The following is a 16,199-nucleotide window of genomic DNA, read 5'->3' on the forward strand; positions in this document are numbered from 1 at the left end:
GCAAACTCCCTTACTGTGTCGACCCCTGACCTCCAGCTCTTTTTCCAATCTTCAGCAGAGCCACATGTTTCTTTCCCAGAGTGAGCCAGGACCTGGAGCCCCAAGGATTGGCAGGGGTAGCAAGTGCTCCAGCTCTCATAACTTTAAGGTTAAGGGAGCACACTGCTAATATCTCCTTCGCAAACTTTAATGCATTCCTCATACTACTATTTAATTTAGCTTGAACATTATTTATGAAGGAGTTTTCGGTAAGTATTTTCCCATTTGTTGGAGGCTTTTAATAATTTATACGTAATAATTTTATTTGGCTCTTAAAAGGCTTTAAAACGTTATGCGTCAATTGAATACTTTAACAGGCGCTGGAGGTTCAATCACAAAGAAATGTATTTACATCTTAATTTTAGGAATTATTTTAGAAGTTGATCAAATAAGGACCACAGAAGATTCTGTTTAATAACTTCACTTCCCTGAGGCTCCACAATAGCAATCACACCACTGGGACATTCTCTTCTCCCACTTAGCAATAACAAGCAGCAAAAGTAGGCTCTCGTACCGGTTTCTAGTCTCTATGATTTCTTCATCATGTCAACAGGAGAACAGGAGCTGCAGCAGGACATCATGAGCAGGCTCCCATAAAACAGAGGACAAAAAGCCGCAAAATTTTGGGGTCTTTACTGTAGCTGGGGCTAAACAATAAAAGTGACACCAGGTGCAACATCCTTCTCTGTGCCTGTGCAAACCCTCGCTTACTTGGAACTATATTCTGTACATGTATGTAGAGTTATCGTCATATGAGATGTGACCAGGACCCATTCACTGGTGAATACTGACACATTCTCACCTGTGAGTTACTGACAACTTACCTTGATGACAGGCAAGGACACTTCAGATAACTTACCATGCCCAACTACATATGTATATTGAGACTGTCTATATTTCTCTATTTTAAGCCCTCATAATCAAAAACATTGACATTCATCTCAGATGTTTAATTCGTCCTCTACTTGCTGAGCATAACTCACCTGAAAAACTGTTCTTCCTCATTATTATGACTTCTGCAATGATTTCTCCAGGCAATGTTTCCTACTATGCTAACTTAAAAAAAATATGGTGGAATTGTGTAGGTTGGCCAGCTTCTTTTCTTTCCAACAAGACACAGTCTGTTCCTTACTGACTGACATATTAGCATGAGAGGCCATTTGGCAGTGTAGCCACACTGCCTTAAATCTCCCTCTTTTTATTGAATTCAGGGTCTCTCAAGTGTTCTCTCAGCTGCTTTTACTGGATACCAAAAACTGTCTCCTCATGCATTTCTTATACTTCTTAAGGGAGCAGAAGGGACCCAGAAACTTTGAAATGATCCAAGAACTGAGGGACATGGAGATACCTCCTGATGTGATCACGGCACTTTTTCTAAACCATAGTGTGCAAAATCTTTGCTATTGAACACTCCAAAATCTGTCAGGGAATGGTTGAGTATGGAAGGGATGTCTGGAGGTTATCTTGTCCAACCAAGCAGACGTGGTATAAGTAATTTGTGGGTGGATTAACTACACATTTTTACTCAGAAAACATCCTGGTTACAGCAGTTAAGACTATATTTTTCTTCAAGACCTCTTTCAAAATAGTCCATCTCTAAAGAATCTAAGGTCTCCAGCGATTGGTATTAAGTTTTTCCCAGCTCCTACATCTTTACTTTAAGCAACACCCCAACCATCCTGTATGACTGCTGACTTTGAGACCTTTTCTTTCACACCTTTTGTTTCTTCTAATCAATATGGCTACATTATTAGGTAGATGTGTCCCTCATCCTTCACATTACCGTAAGATCACCCAGGAGCATTTAGTGGCTAAAAGAAATATACCCACTAGCAAATATGCTTCATAAATTTGCTCTTAACATGAAGCGTCACATAAGTATGCTGGAAAGCAAACATAAACTTTAAAACAATCTTGAAAACTGGGGAAGGTCTCTAAAAATTAGTTAGGCAAAATATAAGGTAGGTAAAAATAACTGACTGCACAAAGGATGGGGAAATAACTGGTTAAGGGGTGCTTCTTTGATGTGGACCAATTTCAGAGAGCCCAAAGACAAGAAAGAAGAATAATTATGGACGTGAAAAAACAAGAAATTCAGGAAAATCTGAAAGAATTTTGGCTTGGAAGAGAGGTGGATTACTGGTCTTCAAACGGCTGAAGAGATTGTTCTACTCCGAGTCTTTGGTGGATAGGTAAAAAGCTAGGTGGCTAAAACTAGTTTAATAGATCAGATATTGGAAAACATAAGGATACTGAAAGACTGCAGTAGACTGTTTTGAGGAGTAAAGCATCTCCCTCACCAGGGATTATGGAGAACAGATTAGACAAAAGTCTGTCAAGAGCGATGCCATTACAGCTGACTTTTCTGTGAGTCAGAAAAGGAGAGTACATGGTGGCCTCTTTTAGGCCTATTTTGAAAGATTACAGTGTGATTCTGTTTGAGAATGTGTGCTGGTTTTGGCTGGGATAGAGCTCATTTTCTTCACAGTAGCTAGTGTGGGGCTATGTTTTGGATTTGGGTGGAAACAGGCACTACGGGGATGTTTTCATTATGGCTTGCACAGTGTCAAGGCCTTTTCTGCTCCTCACAGTATGGGGATGTTTTCATTATCACTTGCACAGCGTCAAGGCCTTCTCTGCTCCTCACACTGCCCTGCCAGCGAGGAGGCTGGGGGGCACACAAGAAGTTAGGGGGAGACACCCCAAGTGACCAAAGGAATATTCCATACCAAAGGACATCATGCTCAGCAGTATAGAGCTGGGAGAGGAAGGTGGGCATCTTCAGAGTTATGGCATTTTGTCTTCCCAAATAACTTTTACGTAGGATGGAGCCCTGCTTTCCTGGGGATGGCTGGACACCTGCCTGCTGATGAGAAGCAGTGAATTAATTCCCTGTTTTGCTTTGCTTGTGTGCACGGCTTTTGCTTTATTTATTAAACTGTCTTTATCTCAACCCACAAGTTTCCTCACTTTTACTCTTCCAACTCTCTCCGCATCACACCACGGGAGGAGTGAGCGAGCAGCTGCGGGGTGCTTAGTTGCCAGCTGCCACAACAGAAAGAAACATCACATGTCCTTTTAGGCTTGGCTAAAAGTATTTTTGATAAAAAATATTTTTCCCAATAGAAAATTAATTTTCGACTGGGTATTTTTTCATAGATCATATCTGCCTTCTCCATAACACAGTTCAGACTATGGTTTTCACAGGATTTATAATACATTTTCTGACTGAGATAGCTGATATTTCTAATTAAAATATTTTCCCCAGTTTGTTTCCATGCTACATTCCCTAACTCTGTTTTCTACCAGCAAAATTTTCTTGCGTAGATCAATCTTTTTCACTTAATTAATATAAAGAAAATAATTTATTATGAGGATGCTTCATATATACTTCATATATATTTTATTTAAAGACACCTATGTGCCTAAACTTGGCCACACAATATCCCATGTCTAATTCAAATTTGTTCATTCAGACATTCTACAGTGGAAAATGGAGTCAAATCTGAGGTTTGGTTAAACAAAACCAGCTGTGGAACCGCTTACTGTCCCTAAAGATACCAAAGCCCAAACCAGTATTGTTTATGGCCAAACACTCTTTGCAACCAACGATGCATGTTCTGAGGGAACACTGATGGGGTTTTCTTCATTTATAGGAAAAGTCTGTATTTTCTCCAGGAGAAAAATTATTTTTCCTTCTGTCGCTCCTTTCACAGTTTTTCCACTTGAAAATGAAGAATTCTCTGACCCTTTCCCATCAAGACTGATATTAGGAAACTAAGAATTAAGCTAGAGGGATGAACAGTTCTGCCAATAGCACCTTCATGATTTCCTAAAGGAGGAAGCTTTTGAAAATATGCATGTATAAAGGATCTGCCTCTATTGTCCGTGGAAAGAGTGCACTTTGATTTTTAAATATTCTTTGGTGTAAGTTAGGAATAAATTTATGACCAGATGCATGGATCCATTCAGCAACTCTTGGAGTTACCAGTGCTGAATTCTGATAGCGATCCCCACTGAAAGAGATAGAAAGGCTGAGTGGATGCATGTTTATTTTTTTTCATTCCTTGGACAGGCTTAGCACTTCTCTGTATTATTATCTTCTAACTTCAGTGGCACAGAAGTTTCTAACAAGGCAGTAGCCTGAAGAAAGGGCCTGACAGCACTCCAGCACATATTACGTGAACTGACAGAAGGAAACATTTTTCTATACTCATGAGGAAGCTGGGCAAACTGATTCAGATGTAAGACAAAGTGTGCTCGAGTTAAATATTCTTTGATGATCATATGTGCCTTCAGGGAACCCTTGAAAATGTTGCTACCAGGTTTCCAGCAGAGGAAATTGATGAGACCTCGGAGAGGATGGAAGCATGGGGCCATTCCCAGTTCAATCACCACGGTTCCCACTCTGTTCAAGTGCTTCCCAGAGTGGTTTCAAGGGGACCAGGTAGGAACTTTACGAGCAAGGCTTGCTGGTGGGGATTGCCTGATACAGGAGACAAACACCTAGGAATTCTTGCTTTTAGCTTGGAAGGAGGCATGTCCCACAACACCAGAACTGGAAACTAAATTGCTGACAAAACATTTCTTTCTTCGAATCCAAGATATGCTGGCACGTACCACCATCTCATTTCTTTCATGTAAGTAGAAGGTAATACATCAGTGTCTCTAAAAAGCCCATGTAACCTTGGATGAAAAGAAATAAAGACAACCCTCAAAAGAAAAACTTAAAAACCTATTCCTGAAGACTATTTCTTGATGACAGACACAACCCGACAGCTTCATGTGTTGGGTACTAAAAATAATACTTCCCGCTAGAGAAAACGATGTAGCACTGTCCTCAGAGGGGTAAGGAAAGATCTGATTTTAAGAAGCAGCAATCAATTCTCCTTCTGTGAGAACAATGCATATTCAAGTCCCAATCTGTAGACAACTTGTGGGATAGAGTTTTGTTGTATTTCCGACCTCTTGATAAAACACATTCAAAATTTTACATTTGGGGAAAACTAAGCCTTTCTTGACACTCTCAGGGAGGATGAATACAAGACAGAAGAAATGTTGTTTCTTTTTCTCTGAGGAACGGTGTTATATTAACACATCCCAGCCTAATACACCATTGGCTTTAGAAATAATGATAAATAATCATCCCTGTAGGATACCATCATTATTTCTATAGTATTAACACTCAGTGAAAATATATGCCCTTTTGGGCAAGGCATAGTCAAGAAATATTCTGAGTAGTCCACAATTTCAAAAGTAGAGCAGGCAATGGGAAGTGGATTAGCAGGAACCAGGATGGAAGAAAGTTTCACATCAGAGCAGCAGCAAAGCTGGTAAAGGGATCCAAACCCAATCCTGTAAAGGTTGCCATTACACTTGAGCCATTGGTACTGGTGCTGCCACATTTCTGAGCAGCACTGAATGTGCTTATCCCTGATCAGAACTACCATCAGAAATATTTTCTATCAAAGCTACCGGTTTTAGTATAGCAACGTATATAGGCAAGCTAAGTAACATTCTTTTTCAATTAAAATACCATATACAGCATCTATAAGAGGGATAAATTCAACTTGTATTTAGAACTGACAGTTGCTTATTCTTTCACATCATCAGCAAGTCACCCACAGGTGCAGAGAGCTCTGACTTTCTAGCCAAGAGGATTTCAGATGCTAGATTTAAAATGACATATGATAATCCAGAAATGAAAATTAAGTGTCATGTATTCCTTCATATAAAAAGAAACACCTATCACTAGGGGGAAGACAGCATTGCTGGAGGGTTTTGGGGTTTTTTTGTTTCATTTTTGTTTCAAGCCTGCTATTCAGCTGCTATTTCAGCGAGTAACGCGAGTGACACTCGTCAAGTCTGTAAACATAAGGTTCACCTTTCAAATCTAACCCAACCTCCTTGAAGTTTAACATATGCTTCAAAACAGGCTGCCTTCAGAAACGTTTTGTTTCTTGGACACGCTTTACCTTCCGAAAGCCTTTTGCAAAACATTTCTTGCTGCTCTTTCCAAACCTTCTGCTTCGGGCTGGTTGGTTTATTATACCAACATGACCTCGTCTCTCTCAGACTCTGCCTCAGGAAGTTGTAAAACTGTGATCTTGTTTCAGTTATTAGGAATTCCAAATTGAAAATTAATCATCTCGGACTTTTAAGAAGTTGCAGCTATCATGAAAATAAATTTGAAATCAACCTTTTTTTCATGTCCACCTGCCATCTTTATAAAAGTCAAAACCATATGTGCTTCCTCTTTGAAGTCCGTTTTTGCCCCCTAATGATAGCCTTCACATTCCACAATATTGTTCTGATAGCTCTAGCCTTCCTTCAGCCAACGGGGGGAAAAAAGAAAGGGGAAAAAAAAAAAAAGGAAAAAAATCAACAGCAGCATGACAAATGCTCGTGCAGATGTCTGATGCTGATGTAACAAATGGCTATAGTCTATGAAGTTACAAGTACAAAATAATGTCAACGAGTTGCAATGATAAAACAGCCCGTGAAATATTCCAATATATGTTCAACATTCAGGGCAATTTCTGGTTTGAATTACCAATCAATTTTTTACTAGGTTGAAATGATTCTTCTTACAGAGAAGCCATTGTTTATGGGTTGGTTTTTTTCAAATTTCTGTCACAGCCTTCACGTTGGTAATTCTGATTAATGTGCTCCGATTCCCTCATTTTCTCAAGGCTTCACATTTTGTTAGGAAAATGAAAACATTTGTACCGTTTTAGAATTCAGGCTTGAAGTTGGGTAGAATGAAGTTGTCACTGCTGCAACACTTGCAGTAACTCACCTTGCAGGTCTTTGAAAAGCATCAGAAATGCAGAAGTTTGCTGCTCCGCTGACACCCATCTGTGAAAAGCACAACCTGTAGAGTCGGGCCACGTAGAAAACAGGACGATTTTGCTCTCAGCAAAGACTTTAACCCAATTATAAGTTTCCAATTTTTCTGTAATAAAAATTAAAGTTCCTTGGGTTAATGTAGAAAGCAGATGGGCAGGAAAATCAAACGGCTAGTTGCTTTCATTTGTCATTCACAAACTGCCAGGCTGAGCATAGAAATCTAGCATGTCTATATCCTTCATTACAGCCCAGTAATTCAAGCATAAGGCTGGGGGAGGTGAGGAGAAGTTAAAAAAAAAAAATAAATTCAAAAATGAGTAAGATAGAAGCACAAAAGGTTGACTTGTGGCTGGATACAGAACCAGGCTTGCATGAAATAATTGTATGTCCAGCTTTAATTGGGAAAACACATTTTGTCTCGCATGCAAATTTTAAACTGGTTTTGTCAAACCTATGGAAGGTCTGTGCAAACACAGAGAATTTACTTTTGGACCTCTCTAAACCAAGCCTGCTACACTGACTTGGTTATATTCAACAAAATAGGTGAATGCTGCCTTGCAGACAAGCAATATTAAGAGATTTTATGATATCAGACGTAAGCTTTTGCATGCTGCATCGTTCAGTGAAGCTTGTAGCTTTTCAGTTTCACCCCAACAGTGGGATAAATGGTCTGGATGAAGCTGGGAGGCACCTAACCAGAATGGCAAAAGAAGAAAGCAGTTCAGATCTTCCTTTCAAATAAATGAAAGTAGTGTTCAGGGGATGCTGAGCTCCAGTAGGGTGTTTTTTTTTCCACAGTCCCATCCATGAAACTTTTCTAATTAATACAAATAAGAAGAATAAAAAAGATACATTAGATAAGAATAGGAGCCTGATTATTTTTGAAGTTTCATTCAGACTTTAGGATAATCCTAAACAATCATTTTACACATGAAAGAAGACTCCACACACTTTTAAGGAAGGTTTAGAAATGACGACAAGGGGTTTTGTAGTTCCCAGTGGGTGCAAACTGTATCAGCCTTACAGACAGGATTTTTCATATTCGTCTGGAAATCACCAAGGAAGGATGTGCAATTTTGACAATATCCTCCCAAACCTGTGTTCCTAGGGTGCCTGTGCCCACCTTATTCCTATGAGGATCCATGTGCTCTCTCAACTGATACAAATTTTAAAAAGCCAAAAAAACCCTTTTAAATCCCTAATTTGCAGCTCCCCCATTCTGCACTTTGTTTGCCAAAAGGAAACAAGCCCATGGCTGGTGCGTGGCAGAGGTGTTGTCTGGTGATCAGTCCCAGCAGAACCAGTGGGGTCATTTTATCTCATAACTGGGGGGAGTGGGGGGGAAGAGAGCAGACTGAGAAAATCCACTTCCAAAGCTCAAAAGAACAAACTGCAGGCCTGAGACATACCTGTTTTGTCCAAGTAGAATGGCTACTAAAAATAGCTGTTGACCAGCAGTATTGACCCTGCAGCACTGGTTTTCACTGTTCTTCAAGTTGAAACTCTGAAAGGAGTTTTCAGTGAGGACACGGACCTGCTTCCAAGTGTCACCTGCAAAGATTAGTCAATGCATTTCAATCCGTAACAACATGCTTTCATTTGTCCACTACACATACCCCAAACACCTTAAAACAAAATCTGCTGCTTTCAATAACATAGGGTACTAGTTGTAAGCAAAATCTTGACTAGAAATTAGATGCTATCAAATGAATTTTGTGTCACAACTTTCACAAAACCCCTTTCATTATTCTGTTCTGTGTAAATCGTGAAAAACGTGAAACAAACACTAAAAAAAAAACAAAAAACCAACCCCACCCTAAATAGGTTAAACGCTTCTCTACTGTGCCAACTTTTCTGCCCGTCACATTGGCAATAAACAAAGATATATCTTGCTTGGGTTCAGTTGGGGGAGGCATGCATAGGTTTCTGCTGCTTCTGCAGGGGATAATTTCCTGATGGCACACAAGGGCTCCCTGATAATTTGTTCAAGGGCTTCATCAGACCTCAAAATGGCAATTTTACATACGGGGAGAAATGAGCCAAAAGCTTTTTCCGAGTCACACAGAGGAAGGAAAAATAAAGCCACTGTGGATATTTGTGGAAGTAAAGACAGAGAAGGCTGCACATCATTTCCTAATTGTTTGCGCTGCTGTGGGAGCAGCAGCCAGTGCCTGGCTTTTGAGCTAGGCAAGCAGGACTGTATTTGCATGATGCATATGCATGATGTCGTGGCTCTTCAGGGGCTGGAAAGCAAGCTGTAGAATTTGGCACCGCCGGAGCGAGCTGTGTTTTAGCTGGAGAGCAAACCAGAGTATTTCAAACAAGGAGAGGTGCAGCCAGAACTTTCTCTCATTTCTATCACAACCTTAAAAACTTCCAGACTGCTGACAGATTGCTGAAAAATGTCTTGAAGGAGCCCCAGCCTTTCCCAGTGAATAAGGCCTTCCCGAGCTGCTGTGTGAGTATCTCAGGGCTTTATCCAAGTCCTTCCAGCAGTAAATCTCTCAATGAGGTGCAGTGGTCAAGAGAACTCATACAATCCTTGAACACATAAGCAGAGGAACAGCATATAGCGTGTAGGAGTGAGGAACTGGTATTACCCTCTGCATATAGCATTAGCGAGACCGCAAATCAGTATACTGGGAAATCCCCAAAAGAATTTGGCAAATCGGTGATAGCTCAGATGCGAGCCACAAAGTGATTCAACGTCTTGAAAATATTGTCTTATAATGAGAGACTAAAGAAACTCAACCCATTTAGTTCATCACAGAGAGACCCAAGTGGTGACTAACCACAGACTACAGGTCACAACATCAGGAAGACATTTGGGAGAGCGGGGAGCTCTGCAATCTAGCTGGGGGTGAGGGAAAGACAAAATCACAACTTGTGGAGGGAAGCTACTATTAGATACACTGATTTCAACAAGGGTTATTGCCTGGTGGAGCATACCACCAAAGATGTTAAGGGCTTCACCACCACGTAATATCTTTAGACCAAGTAAGTTCCCTTTCTACAACCCAAATCTAAAAAAACCCAGGCTCTCAGCGATGCATATGCAGTGTGGTTCTCTGGCTCGTGTAATTTGGTTCAGGATAGATGATCATAATGGACTAGTCTGACACTAAAAATAAATGAGCCTCTATGAGAACTATAGACTCAATCACACAACACTAAAACCACCACGTTAGTATCTCCTCCTTCATCACCATTCAATAAAAGGCTGCAATTTAAACATTTCTATAAATTATTGCCCAGCAACTTTACAAATAGGATATTCAGAGATGTGTCTGTAACTTCTTTTTCTCCTGCTAGTACCACTTAGAAATCCCTCTCCTTTTTTTTCTTCTTAGACCTAGATCCAAATATTTAGCCATTTTAGTATGACTCCCAGAGGGCAATTCACTAAAACCATCCAGGCAAAAAACCCCCTCTTTCCAATAGATGTTTTTCTCTTGAGATCACTTTTCTTGCATAGACGTTAGAAGACTGAATTTTAGGGGAACTAGACAAGAGCTATGTGCCAGCAGAATCACAGTGTGCTTTAAGAAACAAAGATCTATTTTAAAACCAAAACACAAAGGGAATAGTTTACCTTTCCGAGGGAACATGCTAATTTCAATTACCCATTCATTAATATTAATAAATATCTGTACACCATGATAAGCAAATGCAGTGTTTTATAGACATTACTATAAAATACGCTTAATCCTAAAAAACGTATTATTCCATGATCAAAACCTGTATCAAGATTCACATCGGGTAATGTTTATATAATCATATATTAGACAAAACAATAAAATGCCAATAGAAACAGAAAGATAAGAAACATGACAACAAAAAAAGATCCTTGGGAGACAGGAAAGTTTACTGAAAACAGTGTGCTGAAAACTCTGTTTCCTAGGAATCATTCCAAATAGCTTTTAATACACCATTCGTCCCAATGTCTAGGCAATAATGCAATGGGAGGTACTCTTTACGTTAGGAAAAAAAATGGTATGTTGGGAAAGTTTGCAAGTGCTCATAGGGAAAAAAAAAAAAAAAAGAAAAAAAATAAAAGCCAGTGGTAACCTCAGAAACTGTGAAAGGCAATTCTGGAAGAGACAGATGAGTGGTCAAAGATGCTGAAGAGACATACACTAATTACATGGCTCTCACCACCACATGCGATATCACTCACCCAGACCAGCACAGGCTCTCCGAAACAAAAATCAGCACATTTTCCAAGGGGCTTCAAGAAAACTCAGTAAATCCAGCTTCTGCCTTTTTTGATGATTTATGTTAATACGCTGCAGCCATTTTTTCTGTGTACATTCTATGGAACAACTGAAATTTAAATGAATGTTTCCCATAGAATATCCAGCATATCAAAATGGCAACAAATTAATTTCACAAGACGTTTCAGATTTAATGGAGACCTTTGCTTTTATTAGAAAGCCCAATTTTCATATCCTGAGCTGGATCATGATCGTGTTTAGAACATGCTGACAGTAACAGGCTGTGGCTTGACGACACAGGTATGCTCCTTAGGATGGGGGTGCTGACTTCCAAAGTTTAGTGCAGAAGCTTGTTTCTTTGTTTTCCTCAATATTATTTCCTTTGTTTTAAAGGTGAGAGCCAACTTTAAATTGCTCTACTTCAAATGCCTGATGAATTATCCTAGTTGTACATATATACGTTACATATGTTTATTGTATAACTACTGTAAAATCATCTTGCCTTATAGTATAATACAATTACAGGCTGGATATCTGCCACATTTGGCTAACTCTACTTTTCTCAAACCTAGTCCCAGACAGCAATTTCCCCAAAGGTGCATAAATGATATGTGAACCTCCCAAAGGACAATCCTGGAAGAGAAGTGTGCAAGAACCCTTTCCAGAAAGAAAAAGAAATGGGAAGAGTGATGCATTTCAGAGGCGCACACTGCACATGTAACAGAGCGGGGGGAAAAAGATGCTTTGCCACTGCCACCTTTGTCCAGTGAGAAACATAAAGTAAATTAAATGCAGCTGGATCCACTCTTCGCTGTCAATTGACTTGGTTCCCTGCCCAGATCCCTTAATACATTGCCATTGCAAGGGTTTGCTCGTGAGCTGCAACTGTAAATCACGCCGTGAAGCTGCTTCCTCTCTCCTCGCACGCACCTGCACAGGAGACGTGCCAAGGGGCAGAATTAGGCATGCTCTCAGGAGCTGTAGGCAAGACGGCAGCCCCAGAAGCAGCCTGGGATGGGCTGCCATAATTTACATCAGCCAGGAGCTTTTTTGACCTGGGGAGCAGCTGAGAATCTAGAGGATGCAAAGATGGCACAAGTTTTCTAGAGGCAGACCCAGGAGAGCCCAGCGCCGGCAGCTGCTGGAGGTCCCAACTGTGCACAGCAGGGCCAGGCTCGGGGTACAGACCTGGGAATGAAGGGCTCAGAGCACACCGAGCTGCACTTGCAAAAGCCACGGGTGACTCTGGGGAGCTGCTACGTCTGCCATCAGGGTCTGGGCTGGACGTGTCACTCCCCTACAAGCACCTCGAGTCCCCCAGGCCACATGTGATAGATGATTCCAGTTCTCCAGATTCCCCAACTGAGGATTAAACACGATGGAGAGACCACCATTTCTGGTATTTTTTTTATAGCCTAGCTTTGATGGCTTTGCCTGAGCCTCCCCCCCCAGGGATTCCTGTTTTGAGAAACATTGCTCTAGATAACAATTTAGCTGGTTTAAATAATGCCATTTATAATGCAGGCGGCTGGTCTGTTCATCATACGCAGTAATGCATTACATCCATTACACTAAATCCAGCGTGATTTCGGTCCCGGAATGAATGTGCAACGTTCATTTTTCTCCTGCCTCGTTGGCTGTATTATAAATGTAGAATATCTGTCACACTATCTCCAAACGTCTGTTTTATCTGCGAAGTGTTTGACAAAGCACATGTTACAAATGACTATTCATAATGAGTTATGTACAGATCTGCTGTATATACTGTTATAGCGATATAGTGGAGCTGGGAACTGACAGTGTTCAGCCATCACAGTATTACAAGAGGGAAAGAGACCACCAGAGTCAAACCCCCTCTTTTTCCCCTTCCTCCCCAACAGCTACCATCATCCCTGCTACTTACGGACTGTGACAAATAGGTTTGGACACTTTGACTAGGGGAGAGGAAAAAAAAAGCAAGCCTATGTTAGGAGAGGTACTGTGATCCACAGGAACCAGGAGGAAACTGGAAACAAGAAACTACCAAATTCTACCAACAGAGAAGAGTAAATCGTGGCTTTGTATCAGCAGGCACCTTCTGCCTCTATGTCTCCACCTATGAAATGGAAAGCCTCTCAAACAGGCACAATGATGGTTCATTAATATTCCCTCAGGACTTCCCACCTTCAAGGTGCTTCTGCAACATAAAGCTAATCATTAAAAACCATTAGAGTAACTGTCCCTGGCAGTCCACCATGTCTTAGTAAATTCTTTAGTTACTTCTGACTTTAAGCTCCCTCTCTGGATAAAAGTATCCATTACCCAAAGGAGGGCAGTATAATCTGATTCCTAGGTACTTCTTCCCCTCTCCCCCCCAACCTCAGAGATCAGGGTTCAGTTTAAATCAAGCAAATATGAAAATATGAAGACCAAATAAGAAGACCAGAAACTTCAAAGACCAGACAAGACCCACCTGGTATTAAGGTTCACTGTGTGGTATCCAGCACAATAAAATTCACTGGGTTAACTGCCTGCATTATCCTACCTAGAAACGTAAACAAACTCCCATATATAATACATATTTTACCCTCCTAAAGACTTCCAAGAGGTCCTAACAATCCAAAATCAAAATTCTCCAGGTTGGATCCTTGGCTATTAAGGGCAAACCACTCTTTGGCTCCAGCTACAATATCAGAATCTACTGCAGAGATAAATGTTAATTTATAAAATAACTTCCAGTTCAGATTACTATGGAATTATCTTTATTAGTAGATCAGCCTAAATAAAAAGATAGCACATATTCCCATTAGTTCTTCTAAAATACCTTATAACATGCAAAAAAGAAGGTATGCAGGTCCATAACCTCTTGTGGACTTAACATCCATGTTGTACGTTTCATCTTAATTTTACCTTTCTTCTTTGATTGCTCAGCATCATTTAAACCAACTTCAGAGACTGATGTTACTGCTGTCCCAGTGAATAGGTGCCGACCAATCCCGTGTTTTATCTAAAGTTAGTCCATTGAAATACTTGACCTTTCTTTGCTTCAAAAGTCTGACAAAAATCATTGCTCAAGGTGATGTGGCTGTACAAACATATTTAGCTAAGGTTTAAGCTGTCACTGAGATGGCATAAAGCTTCATCCTGTATAACACACAGAACTTATGACATAAATGTGGCCTCAGGGATTTCTCATGATTCAACAAGTCTCCTTTTTGGTAATAGCAGAAAATGTAAACAGGTATTATAGTTCTGGAGGGGCTGCCTTGGCATTTCCTTTCAGCTTTCTTGCCATGTGGCCCCACCTCAACACACTGAGCACAAGTCAACAAAGGCCAACAAAGCCAACTTGTAAATGCTCTGGAGAAACTATAAACAATACCACTGTCTTTATAAAGCATTCAGAGAAAAAAAGAAAGAAAAAAAAAGAGAGAAAAAGCAGTTGACGCTTGATACATGGACTAAGCCCAAAAAAGTGTTTTGAGGATTATTCTTTGCTGCTTTTATAATCCGCTAACTTCTTGTTGTTAGTTTTTGAATTCAGTATCATGCCCAGATTGTTGCTTCGCTACCTCTTAACAAAGTTTTGGAAAAAGTAAAAATCTCATCTTCACATGTTTCTATGCCTTTTCGCAAGCTTCTAAGCCAAATGTTATAAATAGCACAGCATGTTTCCGCTTCAGAGTTTGGACTTTCTGGGTCTTTTAAATAAATCATCACTCCTACAGAAAGTAAACAAGGAATGCGTTACAGAGGGTTAATTTCTATGATGGAATAGGGCAACTGACTCCCTGTAAAGCAGACTTGAAACAAGAACTCCAAACTACTCTTAGATATCTCTTGAAGGAATTCAGTTATTACTTACATAGTACTGGATGTTGTCATTATACATATTAAAAACCTATTAAATGGTAACAGAGAGACATTAAAGAACATAAATGAATCTGCTGTTGAGATCCAAATGCTGGTTATGTAAAAATTTGAACAAGTAAAAACCAAAGCAACAACAACAAAAATCCCCAAGCATGTGACTTCTTCAGAAATGTATATATCTCAGTTTGATTTATCTAGCAACTCTAGGAATAAGTTTGATTTTTCTGCAACCACTAGATGGTCATCGGAAACAAAGTACTAACTATTTGAGTATCAATTGCCAAAACTCCAGCAACTGAGTTACTTTAAAATGATTTGATGGAATCAAGCATCTCAAAGTCAGCACTGTTCTCACTGTTCTCCTTTTGACACCAGGAATATGTTATGGACAGGAAAACTTTGCCCTTTTTATCAGCTAAGCAGAAATACAATACTATCTCTAGCCTAGTTTCATTTCTGCAGACATGCTGTAGCTCAAAATATCAAAAGAATATTAGTATTGATACTTTGATAACAACACAGCATTGCACATATAAATTTTGACTTCCACTTCGGGCTGGATCTAAGTAGTACAGCTTTATTCAACATAGGGATGGCAGAATCTGGCATGGTGTAAATTTAATATGATTTCTGCAACACCATTTAAACAAACAGGCTTTAATATGAAATGGGAAGATGATCTTCTGAGCTGTCACCTTCATGTTTAATTATTTGTGGGTTTTTTCCTGTCATTGTCAACATACTCATATTGCAGAGAGGCTCTGTAGGAGAGCCCTCCCATGGCTAATGCAAACCTTGCAAACCCCTTTGGTAGCAGCCAAACGCTGCGTAGCTCAATGGATAAAACACCGGCTCCAAATTTCAAAACAAGGCTAAACTGCATGCATCTTATGCAAGGTGTTGTGTAGTTATGGAAGGGAGCACAACTTGGACCATGGTGCAAACAGGTTATGTCCACAGATAACTCCAAGCAGCCTTTACCACCAGCAGCCACAACCAGTGGCGTGGTTTTCACATTTCAGGTTTTTATGACCCCTGTATCTTCTAATAACAACCCATTGAGACATGTTTTCAGACCACCTGGGAGAGCAGTTTGAAATCTTGAAGTGCGCAGCCACAATCAGTGGCATGGTTTTGCACATTTCTGGTTTTTATGATCCCTGTATCTTCTAATAACAACCCATTCAAACATTTTTTTTAGACTTTTAGATATTCAGACATTAGTTTTCAGACTACCTGGGAGAG

This window comes from Calidris pugnax, unplaced genomic scaffold, assembly GCF_001431845.1.
Source record: "Calidris pugnax isolate Ruff unplaced genomic scaffold, ASM143184v1 scaffold271, whole genome shotgun sequence".
NCBI lineage: Eukaryota > Metazoa > Chordata > Aves > Charadriiformes > Scolopacidae > Calidris > Calidris pugnax.